This window comes from Heliconius melpomene, chromosome 13 (genome assembly GCF_056956725.1).
Source record: "Heliconius melpomene rosina isolate 202511_hmr_F chromosome 13, ASM5695672v1, whole genome shotgun sequence".
Taxonomy (NCBI): Eukaryota; Metazoa; Arthropoda; class Insecta; order Lepidoptera; family Nymphalidae; genus Heliconius; species Heliconius melpomene.
This window is the reverse complement of record NC_140401.1, coordinates 8,032,181-8,056,428: the sequence shown is the minus strand read 5'-3', so window position 1 is coordinate 8,056,428 and position 24,248 is coordinate 8,032,181. Positions and strand designations below refer to the sequence as shown.

The 24,248-nt window shown below is 33.7% G+C and overlaps 1 protein-coding gene across 1 annotated transcript in view; it reads right to left on the bottom strand.

The window, feature by feature from the left end:
* LOC146532811 (cardioacceleratory peptide receptor-like) overlaps positions 1-21,580 on the bottom strand; it is a 75,838-nt gene extending 54,258 nt beyond the window's left edge. Inside the window, exon 1 of the mRNA XM_085196680.1 lies at positions 21,345-21,580. The gene's annotated coding sequence lies outside the window, so the exon portion shown is untranslated. The remainder of the gene's footprint in view (positions 1-21,344) is intronic.
* Between the last annotated feature and the right edge of the window lie 2,668 nt (positions 21,581-24,248).

The following is a 24,248-nucleotide window of genomic DNA, read 5'->3' as shown; positions in this document are numbered from 1 at the left end:
TCCTTTTATATATATAGATTGATATATTTTCAATTTCTTTATCCCAAAAATCCTTTTAAAAAGTGGTGTACGTGACGCAACATACAGGAACTATGTTCCAAGCAGATCTCTTAAGCCCGTTCATAAACCAGGCTCAACTCACGTTACGGTAGTATTTGTTTCGGACTATATTTTACTTAGTATCTTACTCTGGAAGCAGTTTATAAAGTAAATAGGTCGTAGGTAGAGAATTGAAGATCAGAGAGGGAGAGAGAGAATGAGTTGCCTAACTTACAGACCGCATATTTTACTAGAACTGGAAAGTAAAAATAATTCATTCCCCACATTGGTAACTGAAACCACAACTGTCGCGTTTAACGTCAGACGCTATTCCACTGCACTATGATGTTTTCGATATATATTCATACAAAAAAGGAATTAAAATGGAACTTGCCTGGGCGTGTGACAATTGTGGGTTCAAAGATCTATAGGTTAATAAATAAATAAGATTATTTGTTCACTTTATTATTATTTTAGTAAGTATTTGATATTCATATTTTATGGTACAATTTACCGCCTTCTAGATCTATTTAAGATTTATATTATTATTTGTAGCCTTTTATGATTTAGGCAATAAAATAGTATTTGTCACTGTCGCTGTTGTTATTTTGAACTCTTGGGAGTAACCTACATACTAAACTATAAATATTTATGTTCATAAAGAACATTTTATATTTTGCCTTATTATCATAAAAAAAATATAAGAATACCGCTCGAATTTTGTTTGTGAAATATTTATTCACTGCTTACTATCTCTTATACCTTCTGTTATCCATAAACCATAAACATTCATATCGGTTATCGTTCCGATTTGTCATGTGTCATAAACAACTCTTAGCTATTTCCATAAGACCACGGAAGCAATGCCACAGGTAAAGTCAATTTTATAATACAACAAATTTTCTGCATCTGTCGTCTGCACCGTTTAGAGGCACAGAGGAACAAGCGAGCGATTGTAAGCGCGACGGTTGTCGGTTCGATTTCGGTCGATTCTAATGTGCCCTAATTCGTAAGTATCGATGTGTAAAAAATATATGAAGTTTGAAGCAATAATATATTTTTGACAAGGTAAACAAATTTGTCTGAGTCGTTCTCACACTATTGTTGTAATGGAACGTTACAACTTTCGTCACATTTACTTCAAGATTTGTAACTCTAACGAATAACAAACAAAAACAAGCAAATAAACAAATACTTTAGCACTAATGTCATTGTAAATTAAGCTTGGTTAAATAAAAGATGGGCCATATGTCGCCAGAAATCACAGAACTTTGCGGTTTTGCAGAAGTTGTCTCTGCTAGATAAAGCTCGTGTCATACATATGTTTCTTATTGGCTTATAATGCACATGTGGCAGTGTAGGCAAAGGGAGCCTAAGGTGTTAAGACACTCAGCTCTCCACTTTCCGCCGAATTCTGAAGGCATGGCGTGCAGAGAGGCTTAACTCTACGCCGCGCTTTACCTTCAGCACCTCTTATACCTCTTATATATACTACAAATAATTTTATGACTTATCACAATATTTTTTCCGTCCACTATCTTTGGGAAACAAGCGCTAATGAAAAATAAACCATTAATTATGCAAACACATTATATTTGGACTGAATCGGGTAACAACTTCCTCCCTTGCTAAAACTAATGTTTGAAGGTTGAACTCTGAAGTGCGGTACATCTGGATTTGAAGATAAGACCGCATTAGTCCTTGATCATGGCAATGCAAACATTCAATATACGACGCCCACTAGCCCCGGAATTTCAAGTATGCTATATGTGCCAAATTGTTCTTGAGATATCTTAAAAGTATAAATGATTAAAATATTTCTATACAAATAGATAAGACTTATAATAAGAATGTTAAAAGGTTAGTCGATTCGTTATTTTACGATAACATTTTTTTTCGTCACGTATCCCACTCATAGCAAGATAGGCAAAAAGCCTGGGAACCTGGAGTTAAGACACTCCGTTTCCTATTTTTCGTAGAAAACTGGCGGCATGAAAGGAGGAGGAAAATATGAAATATTTCATTTCCTCGAGTGGAAATCCAAGCCAATCTCTCTCTCTCTCATGTGCCCCTCTTTGTGCCCCTACTCCATGACCGGCTTCAGTTCTACTAATTTACATAAAAGATTGTATATAATACTATGAAATTGTATCCAAAGTAACAATTTGCGGGTAAACAGCCCGCCCTTGAGTCCACCGTTAATGGAAAGAGTTTCTGGCAATACAACAAAAATAAAATAGCCAGTTACTGCTGTTTGGGCCGGCTGGGATAGAAGGAAGCAGTTCAAACGAAAATAGTTTTTAGTGAATAATAAAAACTAAGAAATGGTTTAGTAAGTGGGTGAACAAACATATTATGCTGTGTTATGTTTACTTTATTCAAAAGGAGATCTGTTTTGTACGACGTGTTTGTGAAGTATTTTGGTAAAATTTAAGTGCTTCTAGTTCGGATTAAAATTATAGTTATCAGGAACTTTTCTATGTATATTATTTAAAATGTTATAGCTTCTTTTTATTTAGATATGTATTTCAAATTTTACTTAGAATTTTATAATATCTGAAGTCTCGAAATTACTAGAGTGAAATGCAACGAAAGTATTACCATTCTACCAACAATTTATTTACAATTATTGTAAAATATTTTTTTGCACACTTTTGCCCTATTCATTAATTAGATCCATTGTCGCTAAAAGAGGAATCTCTACTTTACAAAAGGAACTGTGACCAATTTATCAGGCTCCAATAAAGGTATAATTGGCGGTTCTGCTTTCTGTAGCGTTTTTACAAGGATTTAATTATAATATTTAAATAAATATTTAAGGACCTTGTGCGTCTTCTTGCCCTAGCAGAGGAATAAAATAAAATATTTCCCCGAGAGACAGAATAAACATAGAGAATATTAATTCGTGAGCTGGTCTCTAGTATTAAATAAAAAAGAAGCAGGCGAAGCCATGTGGTCTACTAGTTATAAATAAAACAGTACTAGTCAAAAGTAAAAAAATATATTAAAATAAAAATCATTTATATTTTCTTCACATCGTAATGTTCACATAAATGAAATGTTACTTTCATTCATTCTATTCGCTACAGTAAATGTCCATTGTCGTCTAAATTAAGCATAATAAGAGATTTTTCATTTTGTGCTTAAACACAATTTTGTTTACGACAAATGAAAATAAAAATATAAAAACAGCGTCCCAGTGCCTAATTAGTGGAAAAAAATTAAGTATATTTTTATATTAAATATTAAAAATATATTTTTATAACTGACAATTTCTCAGGGTCTGTAGCAAACAGAAAGAGAGAAGCAACAACGTTCTCCCGGCTCCAAATACGAATTTGAATGGAAATTGTAACGGGACAGGAACCTAATAAAACCTAACTGTTCCCCTTTTTCCACCCAATAATAAAATCTTTATATTATAACAGTATTGATTTATATAAGAAAATGTGCATACAAATGTTTATTTGTTTTAGCTAATTCATCGCTCACACTTTCCGTTATATTATTTCTAATAAACAAATTAAGAGAATAATTTAAAACTAATTATAATTTATACCCGTTTAAATTTATTCCATACGATTAAAAGTAGTAGAACGATCAACTTTCATGAATGAACATTTTTCTGATATTAACTTTCAAAGTTCTAATTGAATTCCATTACTGATGTCGGATCAAAAGTAAACAAAAAGTTTTGTTTTATTCTCCAATCAAAATCCTGGGGAAGTTGACGTTTGCCGCAGTCTTCGCTACATTATTACTTGTTGTTTATTATTAGAACACTTCTAACAATTTTGATATTTTGTATGAAAATGTCAATTATTATCTATATACATGTATATGTATATAAAATCGAAAGGTCACTCACTCATCACGACATCTCAAAAACTACAAGTGCTAGGAATCTCAAATTTTGCATAGGAGTTATTTATAGGACGTAGGTGCTCGCTAAGACGGGAATTTGCAATATTCGACTTTTAAGGGGTTGTTTTTGGGGTCGAAAGTTTGTATGAAACTTCGTTACTACAAATGCTAAGAGTCTCAAATTTTGCATAACGTCACTAGGACGTAGTCATGGAGACAGAAATTAATAATAACATAGTTCACGCGGGTGGAACCGCGAGCGGGCCGCTAGTTTTATATATAATTTTCCCCTTTTTAAATACCAAAAAAAAAATCCAATAACTATATAACGATCAGCTTAATACTTCCTATCTAAAGTCCCTTTATCAGTATTTAAATAGAGAAATTGAAATCATTCATAATAATAAATAATTTATTAATGCAAAAAAATATATAAACATGTTTTTTCCATAAACCAAGTTAATACAGAAGAAAATAAAACTTTCTTTTCAATCAAATATCAATGAACAATACTAAATAATAAGTTTATTTATTCCACCTAGCTGCTTCCTATTTTTGTAACAGAGCTTGGCATTTATAACATAAGTCACAACCTCAGACTGATTGAACTAAATTACAAACTTAAATAAAATTACTAGAATATATTATTAAAATATTTAATAAAATTATAAGAATATTAATATTCTTACTTATAGCGATCCTAGGAAAATCCAAGAATAACTTTCGCCGACAGGATAATTTGAGACCTTGAAAATCGAGCCTGAGTACCATTAAAAATGATGCCTCTATATTTTTGTTAGAGAGCTATAAACGGTTTCAAACTTTGAGGTGAACTTTCATTAGCGAACTTATAAACTGTTGTAGTTAAATAGAATTTCAAAACTCAATATCGTATTTTTAAAACTAATTTAAGATGAATAACACTACCAATAACTTAATTATGAAAATGTATATCTATCTAGAAATTTAGGAATTACTGACTCGGCGAAAAGGGGGTTTTGAACGCTGTTTCTGGTAAGAACAAAGAGTGCGAAATGTAGAGTTGATCTTTGTAAGTTACATGTAGCAGTAGTACATGTAGCAGAATAGGCATAAGAAGCCTAGTGTTAAGACACTCCGCTTCCCACTTTCCACCGAGTTATGGAAGCATTGTGTGTTGAGTGGCGGAATTCAATTGCCGCATTCGCGCATTGCCTCGACACCAGAGCAAAGAAATTATAATATTAAATATTTATTTTTCTCGAGTAGGAATCAAACCCACATTTTGTCGGGCTTAAAGTTACATATTTTTAAATAAGCGCTACTAAAAATATATTTAAAAGAAAAAATAAGTTAAGTTTCCAAGGTCTCAAGAAATTACTCTCTATGGCACACTTACTATTAATTCATGGTGTTAGCATTCTCTATGGTCCTCGTGAGTGCGGGCGTAAATGCTGTTATTATACGAGAATAAAGGAACCGCTTTGCCAAATGCTTTCTATCTGTCGGGCACGATCTTAGGAATAATAAAGTTATATGCTCTCAGATCTATGTTTTTGCTATAATTTTTCTCATTTCTATGTAAATAGTGAGATGAACTGAAAGCACCTTTAATTGCAATTTGTATTAACCATACAAAAGAAAATATTATAAAAAAGTTCCCAAGAAGGCAGAGGGAACCTAATGATTTCCAAGCCGTTTCCAAGTTACCGCATAATTTTCGATTTATATTAAGTGGTGGAACTCAACACCGTACTTTGTCTACTAGAGCCAAATGAATGAATGAAAATAATTTAATTAATAATCATTCGCTGTCATTAAATTTTATTAACTCCACCATGGTGGCTGACAAATAACATTTTTAAATTGGAATTTTAATGATTTTAGTTGACAAAAACTAACATCCAGAAATTGAAAATATAAATATATTTTGTGGGAGGTTCAAAAATAATATGCGAATATATGTTGGGTATTTAATAGTAGAATGCTTGATTGTGTTTTAAAAATATTCGCTGCCTGTTTCATCGTTCGGCTTTTATTACTATTTTTAAAAGCACAACGTTTAATGTAATTAAAAATCGATCTTTGTCAATGCTTGCTTCCGTGTTAAAAGCTCTTATCAACATTTAAACAAAAAAACCTAAAGACTAAATGTTTTATACAATCAACTATGATCATTACTGGAGAGAATTAATTGTTTTCATTTGCTCACTCTGGTAACAAAAGGCCAAAGTGTGGCGTTAAGTTTCGCAACTCAACACACAATGTCTTGAAAATGCTCAGAAAGTTGAACAAAGCTAGAAAAGAATGAACTATGTACATATGTAAGATTCTACTGTAAGAGGATAGCGGTGGTTGAATTACGCGCTCAAGAATATTATGTAGTCGTCTTATATATATGTAGTTCGTATTTTATTTTTATTAAAAGTTGCTTAAGCAAAATAAAACTATTGATAAAATAAAAAATATTTTTTTTACAAAGTTTCAGATTATTATTCTTTTTATATTGATTTGGTTCCAATAGTTGAGCCATTAGGTGCTACACTATCCATGCAAAGAATGTGACCAATATTTTATTGAAATGAGGGATTGAGTGCCGATCGAACCCAAAACCATCACGACTACAGTTCTCTTTTTTTTATTTTCACGCTGTATCCAAGGTAGGCACATAGCAAGGTAGGCAGAGGGAACAAGGGAACCTAGTGGGAAGACACTCCGTTCACCATTAATACTTCCGTTCCTCACTTTGCCGTGAAAAACATGAAATTATAGATTTTTCAACTACTAATCCGCGTCTTCAAACTTAAAATATAAACAAGGTTAATCATCGGTACAGTGAACTCATCTAAATACAGTATTCAATTTAAATTAATATTGTACACTACATTTTTTTTTTCAACTATAAAAATATCTTTACATTGAGTCATTGCAATTAACGGTCTACGTAAGTAATTACGACCATAAAATTTGACGTGAACTTTTCGAGTTACGCGTGTTTAGAGACAACTTGCTTTAATCAATTATGGAATTGTAATTGATTATTGAATTTATCTAATACTAGCGGCCCGCTCGCGGTTTCACCCGCGTGAACTATGTTATTATTAATTTCTGTTTCCATGACTACGTCCTAGTGACGTCTATGCAAAATTTGAGACTCCTAGCATTTGTAGTAACGAAGTTTCATACAAACTGTCAACACCAAAAACAACCCCTTAGAAGTCGAATATTGTAAATTCCCGTCTTAGCGAGCACCTACGTCCTATAAGTAACTCCTATGCAAAATTTTGATTCCTAGCACTTGTAGTTTCTGAGATTTCGTGATGAGTGAGTGACCTTTCGATTTTATATATATAGATAATTTGTTGATTGATTCGATTGTGAAAATTTTCTTTTAAAGATAGCGATAGATAGGATAGTATGTAGCGTCCGTGCCCTCGTGGCGTTAAGGGCAACCGCAACGGTTGTAAGTTCGTTCTCTACTTGGGAATGAAATATTTAATATTTAATTTCTTCACTCTGGTAACAAGACAGAGCTCGGCGTTGAATTCCACCACTACACAGGCCAAGTCTCCAGAAATGGGGAACAGAGTGCCTTAACAGTAGGTTCCCATGTCTAACCTCCTGTGTGCGGGATACAGGGTTAGGCTGATTTATTTATTTAAATAATTAAATAAATAATTATTAGATTTATATAGATAGATAATAAATAATTATTAGATTTATATTATATGCTTTTTAATTAAATGCTTTTTACACACGATGAAACAATAACACGTACAACACTCAAAAGAAAATTCTATTTAAATAGTCTTAAGATCCCTTCAAGTGTCCTTGCTTGGAAACGTTAAGGAAACATTATGGGACATCAATCACCGTCGAAGGACGAGACTTTAAAACGAAATCTCCAATTCAATATTATTATATTGGGAAAAGTGGTATAAAATTAATAAAGATCTACAGATCATTTATAGCTTTGTATACGGATTTAACGACTTAAATTGTCTCATTTCTATGGCACTGTAGGGTCGATTTTCACATTTTTTTTAGGGTTAGGGTAGAATTTAGCAAATCATTTTTAATTTCGTTTTTCACGATGTTTGAAGTCGGTTTTTCTTTTTGGTAAAAATAACTTATATTTTATGTAAATGCGATTATAAAATATAAAATTCCGTTTTTCACTTCCAAATAATTTTAATAAATGTAATGTTCGATTTCGCCGCCTTATGTCACTAAGTAAGCTGAAGATAGAATAATAAATATTGGAAAGTAATAATAACGAAAGCTCTTCGACATCTTACGAAGATAATATAAATTTCGAGTTAAACTTATATATATATTTCAGTTCAGTTGTTTTTTTGCGTTCTGAGCATACTAACTTACGATTATATCTATATATATAAAATCGAAAGGTCACTCACTCATCACGAAATCTCAGAAACTACATGTGCTATACCGAAGATTTTCCGGACGTCAGCCTGTACGAAATTAGAGGAGCCCTTAATCAGCTTAAGAACAACAAAGCACCAGGCGATGACGGTATCACAGCAGAGCTACTAAAAGCTGGAGGGAAACCCCTCCTAGTAACGCTACAAAAATTATTTGATACCGTCATCAGTAGCGGAACTGTTCCGAAAGATTGGAGCAGGAGCGTGGTTGTGTTGTTCTTCAAAAAGGGCGATAGAGCTCTTTTGAAGAACTACAGACCGATCTCGCTTTTGAGTCACATCTATAAGCTTTTTTCAAGGGTTCTCACTAATCGTATCGCGCGCAGACTAGACGACTTCCAGCCTCCCGAACAAGCCGGTTTCCGAAAAGGTTACAGTACCATGGACCACATACATACACTGCGACAGGTCATACAGAAGACCGAGGAGTACAATCTGCCGCTATGTGTGGCGTATGTGGACTATGAGAAAGCCTTCGATTCTATCGAGACCTGGGCGGTGCTAGAGTCTCTCCAACGATGCCAGATTGACTATCGATACATCGAGGTATTGAAGTGTGTATACAAAGCCGCGACCATGTCAGTCCGTGTCCACGATGGAAAAACAGCACCTATTCCACTGCAGCGCGGAGTGCGACAGGGGGATGTAATATCCCCGAAACTGTTCAATGCTGCATTGGAAGATGTGTTTAAGCTAATTGAGTGGAAGAGGCATGGTATTAACATCAACGGCGAACACTTAACACACCTTCGATTTGCCGATGATATAGTAATCTTGGCAGAGTCGCTGGAGGAACTCAGTACTATGCTAGGGGACCTCCATAGCGCCTCACAACGGGTGGGTCTTAAGATGAATATGGACAAGACAAAAATTATGTCTAATGTCCATGTTACACCCATGCCGGTCGTTGTTGAAGGCGTACCTCTGGAAGTTGTTGACGAGTACATTTACCTGGGACAAGTGATCCGAATGGGTAAGTCCAACTTTCAGAGAGAGGTCACTCGTAGAATCCAACTCGGCTGGGCAGCGTTTGGGAAACTACAAAATATCTTCTCGTCTAGTATCCCTCAGTGCCTGAAGACAAAAACTTTCAACCAGTGTGTGTTGCCAGTGTTAACATATGGCGCTGAGACGTGGTCCTTCACTGCAAGCCTTATCCACAGGCTCAAAGTGGCTCAGCGAGCGATGGAGAGGGCTATGCTTGGTATTTCTCTACGCGACAAAATTCGTAATGATGAAATCCGTAGACGAACGCGGGTTACCGACATAGCTCTCAAAATTTGCAAGCTGAAGTGGCAATGGGCAGGCCATATTGTCAGGAGGGCCGACAACCGATGGGGAAGAAAGGTCCTCGAATGGCGACCCCGTCTCGGCAAAAGGAGCACAGGCCGCCCTCCAACCAGGTGGACCGACGACCTTAGGAAGACAGCGGGAATCCGCTGGATTCAAAGGGCGCAGGACCGGACGGAGTGGCGAGAATTAGGGGAGGCCTATGTCCAACAGTGGACGTTAAAAGGCTGATGGATGGATGGATGACATGTGCTAGGAATCTCAAATTGTGCATAGGAGTTATTTATAGGCCGTAGGTGCTCGCTAAGACGGGAATTTGCAATATTCGACTTCTAAGGGGTTGTTTTTGGGGTTGAAAGTTTGTATGAAACTTCGTTACTACAAATGCTAGGAGTCTCAAATTTTGCATGGACATCACTTATAGGACGTAGGTACTCATGGAGATAGAAATTAATGATAACATAGTTCAGGCAGGCGAAGCCGCGGGTGGGCCGCTAGTCTTTAATAATTGTCACTGGTAAGTGAATGAGAAAAGCTACGAAAAGACAGCAGCCTCCGTAAGCGCGACGGTTGTGGGTTCGTTCCCGCTCGGAGGAATGAAAACGTTTCAATTTCTCACTCTTAAGACAAAACGCAGCGTTGAATTCCGCCACTCAACACACAATTTATCAAAATAGTATTTCAGAATAATAACTCACACATTATATTAACACATAAACTACAATATAAAGTTTTTGGAAGAATTTAACTATAATATAACAAAACGGTAAAGCGGGCGAAGCCGCGCGTGGGTCGCCAGTTCAAAACATAATTTATCGCCTGTTACAATTATATTTAATGTTTTTAACAATTTCACCATTACATTTTATTGCCTCATAACATTTGAAGTATGGAGGAAATTTTATTTCCAGAATCATTGGCCGCTTTAAGCGAACACATTATAAGCACTCATAAATAACATGAATACAATCGCAGAGATGGATTGTTCTGTTTCGAAACCTATACAGATGCATCAAGTTATAATCGAATGTTATTTAGATGATCAAATTTATTATATAATTGTTTCATCAGCTTCACGCTGTATCCCGCACACGTTAGGGTAAGCAAAGGGAACCTAGTGTTAAGACACTCCGTTCCCAATCTCCAATTACCCAATCTCCGCGTTGAGTGGCGGAACACAACGCCGCTCTTTACTTTGACACCAGAGCGAAGAAATGATAATATAAATTTAAATATTTCACTTCTTCGAGTAGGGATCGAACCCACAAGCAGCCACACGCTTGGGGTACAAGCTTCACGACTGGCCTCAATGGACATTTTCTTTATTTTTTTAAACTTTATTCACACCGTTTATTATTTAAATAAAGAAATAAAACACAATTGACGCACAAAAGGATGTCTTATCTCTAATCAGTGATTTCTTCCAAACAACCTTTGGGTTGGATTTATATGACAATAAAAAGTGAGTGGAGTAAATATATGACTATATCCTAATCCCCGCTTTGGCCACGCCACTCAACTTGCAAGCACAGAAGTATCTTAAAGGGAACGGAGTGTCTTAACACTAGGTTTCCAGGTTTCCTCTGCCTACCCAGCTATATGCGGGTGTGCATATTTATATTTGTTGTTAAAAATCAGGCTATTCGATGAAACTTTTTACAAACAAAACATTTTTTTATCAGCTTCACGCTGTATCCCGCACACAACAGAGTAAGCAGAGGGCACCTAGTGTTAAGACTCACCGTTCCCCATTTTCTGCCGAATTCTGGGAACATTGCGTGTTGAGTGGCAGAACTCTATGTCGCGCTTTTGACTCGACGAAGAAGAGCGAAAAAAATTCTTCCCTTTAATTTCTCATCAATTACTTATATTGATTAATATAACAATGTTAAGAAAAACAAAATAACAACTAGCAATGTTTCTTTTTTATAATAAGATTTTTAAACAGTTTAAACAGTTTTCATTTCTAGCCTTCTGGTCTCAATTATTCTGTTAAATGATTAACTGGTTTAATTTCTAAGCACACTTTGACTAACACCTTATTTCGAAAGGAAAAACTATAATTGCTTTTTAAAAAGATTGAGGTCAGCCGTGGCGTAGGGGCACAAGCGTGTGACTGTAATATGTATATATACGTAAGGTTGTAGGTTCAATTCCAACTCGAAGAAATATTTCATATTTTTATTTCTTTACTCTGGTATTAAGGCAAAGCGCGGCGTTGAGTTCAGCCACTCAACACGCAATACCTCCAGAATTCCGCAAAAAGTAGGGAAGCAGAGTGTTCTAACACTAGGTTCCCTCTGCTTACCCTATTAAATGTGTAGTACAATGTGAAGTTAAAATAATTGATCGTATGCAATTAAGTAGCTGCATACGATCTCTTACGTGGTTTTACAATTAGAAATAATATATTCAATTGAAAAATATTTTCCCCATCTATTAGTTATTATAAGTAATATACACATATATATGTATGTTGGACAAAGTTAGTCCACAATAAGTTCAGTTCAGTTCTTAATTTATGGCGTTTCGGGCGTGCCAGTTGGGCACTAATCACTTCGCTAATGTCACGTCGCGTTGTATAGAGAACACACGAAGGAGATTGTACAGTAAAAAAGAGATTATAATACAAAATAGGAGAATGCATGTCAAAAAGAGGTCCAGTTAGAGTAACTGCCTTCACCTATAAAATAAAATAGTTCACTATAAAGTATTGTAGCCTCGAAAATATTGATGATTGAACTCAGATGGAAAATATTTGATTGACTCCCGTTCAATCAAACAACTTTCGACTTTTATACGATTGCGTTCAAAACGAAATTACCATTTACTAACCCACGAAACCCGTTTTTTTTATAGAAATCGTGCATTATTTTATTAAATAACTTTTTACTTAATACGCTCAAACTAACCCTCTTGAAAAAGAAAATAAATTGAATAAATTAACATTAAATGAACGAAATAACTATATGAAAATAAAAAATAAGAACAGTGTATTTTATTTTTTATTTTTATATGAAAAATCCCCTAATTGGCGCTACGGTATGTTCTATATAAATGGCATATAGAAATAAGCAAAAAAAAATATTTAAAACAAAATTTCAATTAAAAAATCACAAATTCTGTTAAATTGGTTCTTATAAATTTCCTTCATTAGCGACCATTACAAAATCGCCCTTGAATAAATCTAAGGCTTACAGGGCTTTACAGTGACTTATTTATGGGTATCTAATTATTTCCTGATAGATTCGTCCGTGAATGTCCTATTTGGGACCTCCTTTACTACTACGTTTATTGAACTTTCTTCGTAATCAGTAGGATTACGTAGAGGGTTCAAAGCCAGATTTAGACAAATATTGTACCTACTAACATGCAAACTAGCATTAAGATAGAGAGCTATAAACAAAATGATGTATGTTCATTAAGAACTTCTGCTTCACGCTGTATAATTATTTCCCCGAGTGGTTATCGAACCCACAACTGTTGAGTTAACAGTCACACATTGGTGCCACTGAATCACGACGGCCTCAGTTATACGTGATTAATAATAATTACGTAAGTACAAAGGTTATAAACCTTAAGTGTACGTGTACGTACTATAACATCAAAAGTAAGAGAAAAGTTAAATAGGTTACAAAGGAGTGACAGTATTCGTAATGGAAATGTCGGGACCAGATGCTTCAAATACTCGTACGTTACTATAAAATAAGAACAATATCACAATGTGACATACTCGTAGTAACAGCACGTTTTACCATCAACCGAACGTGAACGGTCCACCCTGTATCACGTTATATAAAGATATTTACACGTATTTTTCATGATATCAATTAATATCCCGTTTCCCTACAATCCTGAAATTATCAGAGAACAAGCGAGTGTTCTATTTATGCATTTACTATTTTGATGATTCATTTCAATGAACAGCTTACGAAGCAAAAATGCTTACTCGGATGAATGTACTAATGTTTGTGTGTGTTTACTTTTATTCATTTTGTTATAACATGAAGAAATCTTTATAACTATGATTGTTATGTCTTTATTTCAACTTTAAGTATAGGTTTTGATGATCACACCATCAATAAGAGTTTAAGATAGCGGGGTGGGGGGGGGAGGTTTTATTAAAAAGGTCTAGTATTACTACCTTTGTTATGGACTTACCACAAAAAAAACGGAAAAAAACCAAATTTTTCATGTTACATTTTAAAGTTCAAGCAACCAAAGTTACGGGCAACCACTAGTTATGTTATAAAGCTATTACATATTATTACATATTTCGAACTCCACAGTACTTTATTCTATTGAATCTATTTCAATGCCACAGAGGTGATACAAGATAGATAGATAGATATTTTTATCGTTACATGATAAACGCTTATAGAACCATTAAAAATACTATTTCTAATATTTTTCTGAAACATTTTTAAAATATTTGTATGCGTAAGCCTTTCATGATTTATGGCTGATTCGTTTCTATCATACCGTTCACAATAGAGGCTCAAGCTCAGGCTATAACGTGACGTGTGTTATACAATACCTAACGTCGCAGGTCTGCAAGACAAACAACGAGAGAAAAATGTAGAGAAATGATTAATATTCCCTTTTACCAGTGTGATCGTTATATGTAAAATTATAAATCACGCTTCTAAGAGAATGGTGGTGTAGTTACGTATATTTATTTTATAATATTGTTTTTTCGTATGAACACAAACGCGACGGTTGTGAATTTCATTCGCATTCGTCGGGAAAATTAAATATTGGATATTTCCATTTCGTCTCTGGTGACGAGGCAAAAGCGCGGCGTTGAGCTCCGCAACTCAACACGCAATGCCTGCAGAATTCGGCGTGAAGTGAGGTACGGAAGTGTTTTATTGGGAACGGAGTATCTTAACACTAGATTCCCAGGTTTCGTTTCCTTTCTACTAGTCTTTTCCCTAGGCTAAGCATATCTAATAGTATTTCAATATAAACACCGTTTCATTTTGTAATCGCTAACCCTTCCAACTATCTACATCAATAATGAAACATAGCTTTAAATAGGAAAAAAAAATATTTCACATAAATAAATAAAATAAAAGAAATACGAAAATTTCAATATGACTAAATTTTCAAATTGTTAAATATTGGCAAAAATCAAAAAGGAAGTCACATTATCTAAGTCGGGGGTTGTTGGTGTCAAATTGACTGACCCAAGCACTCAACGGGCATGCTCCAGAGTGCTTACCAAATGACTGACTTCAGGGACCCGACTGAGTCAGTCATCTGGGAAGGACTGTAGAGCATGCCTTGACACACTGAGAACACTAAATACAATTTAGTGAAATCAATATATCCATCGAGTAATACGTAGCGTAACTGCGTAGCTTAGCTGTAACCGCCTAGATACGGACCTCCCGTTGTACTCAACTTTTAAAGTCGTATATATTACAAATATTAATATTATTTTAATAGCGCGATGCAAGCTTCCGTTTGGGATTGGTCAATGTAAAACAATTAATCCTAATGTACTAATTATCATTAGTAACTAGTTTGGTTTGAACAGTACTTATTATTAATACTCGTATTACTTTATTAGAGATATTTGGTATATCTTACCGCAAATTTATAAACAAATTGTGTTAGATTATTCTGCCATAGTGTATTTTAGGACACTAAATTGCCAATTGAAATTAATTATTGAGGTTGATATACAAACATACAACTAAATTATATTTTATTAAAGAATATAAAAATCTTCATTATACAGATTAAAATAAACTATGGGATATCCCTTGCAACCATTTTTAATAATATCATTTAAATTATTAAATTATATGTCTATTGAACCAAAACGGTTTCAGAAGTAGAAAAAACTAATACGAAGTAAATTATCCTGATCATTGATTCGTGAGAACATATTACGCCATATCCTTCAGGTTATTTGCTTCCGTTATTATATTTACGATCAAAAATAAAAGCCAATTCTACTTCCCCCCTTTCTACGTTAACATTATAATGATTATTTTGGAAGAGTTATCAGCACGGCGTTAAGTTACGGCACTCAATACGCAATATTTCCAAATCCGAATTAATTTAAAAACAAAAAACAAACAGAAAAATTTTAATATGCTTCACATGATTAATACACATCTAAATCTACAGATTATTTTGGCTTATATTTTATGTTGGGAGTAAATTGTCATATAAAAAAATAAAAACATTTAATGTAAAAAACAAATATGTTTCAGGTATTTACAAGAAAAAAGAACGACAGTAATTATCCTTTTCGGGTTACTATGGCGAACTGTGACAAGGATAAGCCTGTTTCCCTTTGGATTAATTATTAGAAGTATATACAATATACATACTACCTGCCTACTATACCTGCCTACTATATACCTATATATAAATTTGCAAATTTGAATCATCTAGTATATATTATACTATATACATATATATATGCTGATATAAAGTAATAAGAAATTTTTCAAAAGATTATACAACCAACTGTAGAAGCCATATTAGGATATTAAAACTTTAAGACATTAGAGGTTTTCCAGCCTTAATGATAGCTGAACTATCAAAAATATGGCCGTAAACGAAATCTACGTGCCTTTGACAGCACAAGCGCTTTATAAGATTTATATTTCATACAAACTACTATTTATGATAAGGGAATTCGAGGGAATACATTTATTACAGTGGTCGTCAGTTAAGGACGAGATGAGCGACAAATCACAGTCATTATTTTTGCATAGTATAGGAATTATAATAAAATCAGCTTCACGCTGTATCCTGCACATAGAATGGGTAGGCAGAGGGAACATAGAGTTAAGACACTCCGTTCCCGACATTTTTTTTGAGGAAATGCGTATTGAATGGCGGGTTTCAACGCCGAGCTTTTGCATTGCTGTCAGAGCGAAGAAAAAATTATATAAGAAAATACATATATTTATATTATCTTTGCATATAAACAAAACAAAAAGCGATTTTTGATTTCTTGTAAATTAAATAAACATTAATTATATTAAGATTAACTTAAATAAAGATTGACTGACATTAGTAAAAGAAACGGATCCAAATATATCTTAAGGAAATTGCCGTGTTTAGTAGGCACTTATATATTATTCAGTTTATTACTCCATTCAATTGTATTGCGTACAATGGTGGTACGTTCTAATCTAAATTGAAGAGTATTAAATTATACATAGAATATTATAATAATAAAACTTGCCTATTTAGATAAAACCCGAGAATTGAGTAAAGTATAGTGTACTTTTTCGTATCTAGTGTTTTAAAGTGAAATAAGTGAAGCAGAAATACAAAAGCTCAATTCAGCTTCTGTCACAATAATTTATTGTGTATACTGTATACAAATTTTCATAGTATTTTTTATTTTTATTTTGCACAATATTGCCGTTAAATTAAATGGCAAACGCGGCTTGTTAGTCACGAAACATTGAAAATGAAGTTTTTGTATTTTGAGGGGCAATTGGTGAACAAGAAAGTAGAGAAGAATCACTCCTTATCCGATATATATCGTAATCCTAATAATATTAACGGATTAAGATGTAATTTGAAAGTAATATTGTTTTAAGTACATCAGAATAATACATATGCTACTATTCATGTAAAGTTTTTGTATTATTTGGACATAATATAACAAAAAATATTAGTGGGCGAAGCCGCGTTTCAGTCGCTACTTAAACATAAATAGACACAGTGCACATGTTCTATAACTAAGATTTTGCTCTATATTTTCTATGAGGCGTAAATTCAACAAACTCTAAGTTACATGTTGTCTACACATACAAGTTTATATTCACAACTTGTCTAACGAATTCCATTATGCTGGAGGTAGCAGGTTCAATTGCCGCTTAACTAGACGCGCGTCATGTACCAAATATAATCATCACAGTACAGACTAATCTTAAATTAAATCAATTAGTAATATTTAATAATATTTCCCAGCCTCACGCTATATCGCGCATATAGTAAGGTAGACAGAGAGAACTTAGTAATAAAACACTTCGTTCCCCACTTCCCACTATATTTTCAAAGCATTGTGTGTTGAGTAGCAGAACTTAACGCCATGCTTCGCGTTGGTGCCAGAGCGAAGAAATAAAAATATAAAAAAAATCCTCCCGTGGGAATCGAACCCACAACCGTCACCTTAACGTTTACGCTTGGCCAGACGGCCTCATTATTATTACAATATTCTGGGAAATTATAAAATATTTTTTATAAGCACAATCGTTCTCATATTTTTTGCCTAGTATAATTATTTTGCACTGGATTCTACCTTGATTTACTTTAAAAAACGAGATCGCGAGAAACCTGCATGGCTCATACACATGCATTCACACGGGCAATGATCTCTGTATTTCCTTCATAGCAGGTTATGCCAGAAATAATTGTACTCGTAGGTATATTTGAAATCTCATCGTCACAGTCGTGGCACCGCCACCAATCTGGTTGCCGAGGGTTTGATTCCCAATAGGAGATAGGTGTACGTGATTATCGATTTTTCGCGGCGTTATATTCCGTTACCTTAACATGCAATAACTTTAAAATAGAAGGAAATAGAGAACGGAGAGTTTATTATTATTATGAAGATAACTTGATTTATTCAGCAAGCGTCGTGGCACAGTGTCACAAGCGTGTAAGCTGTAAGCAAAACAGGGTGTGGGTTCGATTCCCACTCGAGGAAATGAAATATTGAATATTTTCATTTCTTCACTCTAGTGTCGAGACAAAAACGGGGCGTTGATGTCAACCACTCAACCTACATAGCCCCCAGATTTCAGCGGAAAGTAGGGAGCGGAGTGTCTTAACACTAACATCTACCTACCCTGCTAAAATGAAAATAATAAAGCAACGTTACGGTATAATTTCTGAACGAACCCTGATCATTATCAAAATTTAATTAGCTTTCGTGCTCTTGTTTATTTCATGTGTAATTAAACAATACGTCATGTCACACAGCTTTTTGGTACACAGGAATTCAATTTAAAAATGGCCCATGAATGTGGTTATTGATTGTAGTTACACTAATTATTTATATATTCATTTAAATAAACTGACTCATTTTTGTGTGACAAATTAAAAAGTCTTATATCAAAATATATTTTTGACAAGTCTGTTAGTTCACTCGTCTTCTCGTATACTCACTGTATCCCTCGTATAGCAGATTAGGCAGAGGGAACCTAATGTTAGGACACTCTTTTTCCCACTTCCCACCCGTGGAATTTTCGAGGCATTGCGCGTTGAGAGGTGTAACTCAACGCCGAGCTTTGTTTTGTTACCAGAGCAAGGGAGTACAAATAGTATATAATTAATTTATTTTCCAGAGTGGAAATCGAATCTACCCTCTGCACCATGACGGCCTCCAATACTATTTAATCAGAGCAATAATGAAACAGCCTACGGCATTTTTTATGATTTATCCTATATCTTATAAAACAAAGTCGCTTTTCGTGTCTGTCTGTTGTTTCTAACTCTTCTTCTTCTAAACCACCCAGCGGATTTAAATGCGGTTTTCACCATTAGGTCGAGTATTTTTCATAGAAGGTTTATATATAGTTTATTATTTGTACATTCTTATGTAAATTAACATAAATACGATAAATGTGTATAAAGTCCTACCCGTTGAGACACTTTCGCGCATGCGCTGCTTTAATGGTAAGTACTACATGAAAAAAATGTACTGGAATATTGTTCTTCTTAATAAGATCTACAAAAAAGTCCGCGACGGCATATTCGTATTTTTTAAGAACAACGTGTAGTGATCATTTTTCTGTCTAAAAATAATAATTTTAATATATTTTTTATTGTGAGTCATATTTTTCCATAATGGTATTAATCCTTATCCTTTAAAATACTTTATTAATTTTCTACGTTAAACGAAGATAAAATTTGCTTTTTACACTATTTGAAATTGCGAATAGTTTTAGAGAAAAACGCATTTAATTGTTGACACATCCCGCCGTTCACACATCAGCTATGTTTCACTTATCCCTTACTCTCGGCATATAAATAAGTATATTAGTTACGTTGGCCATTTAATGTAGATCAAAACTGTCTTTCACTGTTTTTCATTTTAATAAGTACTTTAGAAGTTGTTACAATATCAAAAAACCCTTGCTGCGAAACGGCTCGCCACTCGCCATGTGTCCGCCGCGCCCGCCTGCCTTACACGCATCGGTGGTTCAGTGGTAGAATGCTCGCCTGCCACGCGGGCGGCCCGGGTTCGATTCCAGGCCGATGCATTCTATTTAATTTGCCTCACAGGCAGCCACGTAGTACTTGCTTTTCATCAGGGACAGAATACCCTCTTCAGCATTAACCACAAGCTCGAAAAAAAAACCCGCCTGCCTTTATAGCAACGAAGATTTAAATGCGTTTGCACGTATTGGATAATTGGAGTTAAATGTATTATTGCAGCACGATATATTTGGTTTCATATTTTTTGTAGTAGTTATTAGTAGGTAGGTATTTGTTTATAATTTCTTTCGTTTAAAAATAGTCATTTAACTATCTAAAAATAGTCATTTAAATATATTTTAATAAGTACTTGAAAAGATTAGTAGTATCACAGATTTAAAATTACGATACCTACTAAAAAATCCTTGCTGTGTAACTAAAACTATGAAAATGCGGGTTGCATTAGGATTTAATTAATTTTCACATTATCTTAAGTGCTTTGCAAACATACATTATATGAATAATCCAGTAGTAAAAGCGGGCGAAGCCGCAAGAGGGTCGCTAGTTATATATAAAGTAATAGAGTATCATATTATAATTTGGTACACGTATAATTAGCATAAAAACGTAATAATCATTTTGTACGTTGTGTAACGCCGAAAAAAATTTATATAAGAAAGTTAAAATAGTTCAAAAGTAGGGAAAGTCCTATTCTTCATACATCATTTCAAAAACCAAGCGAATATAATAATGTTATTTTTATGACATATATATAAACATAAAAAAATAACATTTATATAAATTAAAAAAAACTAGCCAAGAAAACTACAGAAATAACGGTGTCATTGAATAATAATTTTATAGTTTTTTTTTATTTTTTCATATTATAATTATTTTTATAAATATTTTAATGGTATATTTATTTTAAAATATTTTTTTGTGAAACGTAGGCAGAGAAAAAAAAACATTTTAATATATTTAAAAAAGTAATTAATACAATTATACAATCGAAAACTGGGTGTATCAGTTATTAATACTTTCCTTACTGACATTGTTACTTTCTTATCTTTTCACATAATTACATATATTGTGTATATTATCATATGTCATTGAAATATAACCTAGCTTGTACTAAAATGCTGATATACTTTAAATTGTTTTTTTTTAATAATATTGGAATTTGTGACAAAATTTGGGTTAAGCAAATCTTTAATGACATTTTAATATAATTAATATGAAAAATATTCACTTGTAAAAAATTCTAATAATACAAGATTAAATTAATTTAAAACTCATTTAAAATAGCAAAGCTTAAACCAATTTAAAATAAAATAAATTAAAATTAAATATAATTAAATTCCGATTATGATCGGAACGGAGTGTCTTAACACTAGGTTCCCTCTGCCTACACTGATGTGAGCGGGATACAGCGTGATGCTGATTTAATTTTTTTTTTTTTTTTTTATATTCATAATAACCACTAACTAATAAACAACTATGCGTTGACACTTAACCACTATTAAATACACTTAGGTAATTACTTACAACTCGATCAATCTCCTTGACTTGAAATTCGATGACCCCCAAAACACTTACATCAAATAGTCATCATTGTCAGTACACAGAAAGTAAACTTAAAAAAATATATTATTTACATTTTAAAACACTAAAAAAATTATATTCTTCATATTAATATTAAAATCACATTAGTTTCGCACATCGTAAGTTTAGTTTAGTTTAAATTTGCGCGGTACTAGAACAGAACGAGCGCACGCAACGGAGCTCGGTCGTCAAATGAAAATGCGAAAAGAGCAAGCAAGGAGCGATCCCGCCTCACTATCAACGGCTATCCCCAGTTTTTGCAATGATCCGTGCCAGTCAATTAAGGAAGATTACAAATCCAGAGGCCAATTTAAAAAAAACGTTCTAAGGATAGTAGTTCAAATGTGCCTATTAAAAGAAATTCTTTTTTGGCGTCACGCTTTATTCCGCACGCAGCAGGGTAGGCAGATGGAACCAAGTGTTAGGACACTCCGTTCTCCATTTTCCACCGAATTCTGGAGGCATTGCGTGTTGAGTGGCGTAACTCAACGCCGCGATTTGGCTCGACACCAGAGCGAAGGAAATGGAAATATTAAATAATGTTATTGTTGTAGTATAACATCCTGACCAAGGACAATTAACGACAGGTTTCCAAAAATATATAATCTATATATATAAAAGGACTTGTCCTCACTGACTGAGGTAAGACGCACGCACAGCCGTAACCGCTGATGGTAGAAACGTGGAATTTGGACAGATGTTTACTTTCGTATTCTGGACATCCACTAAGAAGGGATTTTGAAAAACTTTAACCCTAAAGGGGTAAAATAGGGGTTGAAAGTTTGTATTGGGGTTGAAAGTTGTAAAGGGTTGAAAAAAATTTAAATCGGCACTGATTTTTATAAAATTTGAAATTTAGATTTTTAAAAGTATTTAATTGAACACGTATTTCATCGTTTTCTAGAATTCTCCCCCTAAGAGTGCAAATAAGGGGTTGAAAGTTTGTATAGAATTTTTTTAAATCGGCACTAATTTTTATAAAATTTGAAATTCAGACTCTTAAAAGTATTTAATTGAACACATGTTTCGTGGTTTTCTAGAATTTTTACCCTAAGGGTGCAAATAAGGGGTTGAAAGTTTGTATGGAAAAATCTTTAAAACGCCACCGATTATTATGAAATTTGAAATTTAGACTCTTAAAAATATTTAATTGAACATGTGTTTCATAGTTTTCTAGAATTCACCCCCTGAGGGTGGAAATAAGGGATGGAAATTTTGTATGGAAAAATCTTTAAATCGCCACCGATTTTTATAAAATTTGAAATTTAGACTCTTAAAAATATTTAATTGAAAATATGTTTCGTGGTTTATTAGAATTCACCCCTAATTAAGCAAGCGAAGCTGCGCGCGTCCGCTAGTCTATATATAAAAGGACTTGTCCTCACTGACTGAGGTAAGACGCACGCACAGCCGTAACCGCTGATGGTAGAAATGTTAAATTTGGACAAAAGTTTACTTTCGTAATCTGGACATCTACTAAGAAAGGATTTTGAAAAATTTTAACCCTAAAGGGGTGAAATAGGGGTTCAAAGTTTGTATGGAAAAAATTTAAATCGGCACCGATTTTTATAAAATTTGAAATTTAGATTTTTAAAAGTATTTAATTGAATATGTGTTTCATGGTTTTCTAGAATTCTCCCCCTAAGGGTGCAAATAAGGGGTTGAAAGTTTGTATAGGGTTTTTTTAAATCGTCACCAATTTTTATAAAATTTGAAATTCAGACTCTGAAACGTATATAATTAAACACATGTTTCATGGTTTTCTAGAATTCACCCCCTAAGGGGGCAAATATGGGGTTGAAAGTTTGTATGGAAAAATCTTTAAATCGCCACCGATTTTTATAAAATTTGAAATTTAGACTCTTAAAAATATTTCATTGAAAACATGTTTCATGGGTTATTAGAATTCACCCTTAAATACGCAAGCGAAGCTGCGCGCGTCCGCTAGTCTATATATATAAAATCGAAAGGTCACTCACTCATCACGAAATCTCAGAAACTACAAGTGCTAGGAATCTCAAATTTTGCATAGAAGTTACTTATAGGACGTAGGTGCTCGCTAAGACGGGAATTTGCAATATTCGATTTCTAAGGGGTTGTTTTTGGGGTCGAAAGTTTGTATGAAACTTCGTTACTACAAATGCTAGAAGTCTCAAATTTTGCATAGAAGTCACTAGGACGTAGCCTTGGAGACAGAAATTGATAATAACATAGTTCACGCGGGTGAAACCGCGAGCGGGCCACTAGTACTAAATATACGTGATTAATCCTGTTAAAGAGTTTCATTTAAAATGTGTATAAATCACGTAAATCAAAGATCGTACAGTTAAAATGCTATTAAGACTCGCACAAGTTTCTTGGACATAAATCTTGCGATATCTAGACACTAATACCTAGAGAGGATTATTCAACTTTCTACTCTCAAGATTTTTTCTTATTCTTTCTTCATATCAAACTCAATAGTGTTCCGGAAATTCCTTTTAATAGATCCTCCGCTAATGGTCCTACCGATTTAAAAAGCATAATTAACAGTATGTATTTTATTTATTATTTTTAATATAAATTACACGTTTTCTTTGTTTTAATCGTAGCGGATAGCTCCCTGTAGGACTGACATTACTGACATTTTTTATAATTAGCTTGGCGATACAAAATTGCCTGCAATGGCCAAATTAAATAAATTTAAAAATTGTGATTTCAATGGAATGTTTTTCATTAGTAAATATTTTTATTTAAAAAATACTAGCTAATTTTATTTGGCTTCGGTTTCGTTGACTTCATAACCCTTGCATTTTCACTTTCTCATTCAGTGTAAAAATTAGGAGTACAAATAAAGGATAACATCGA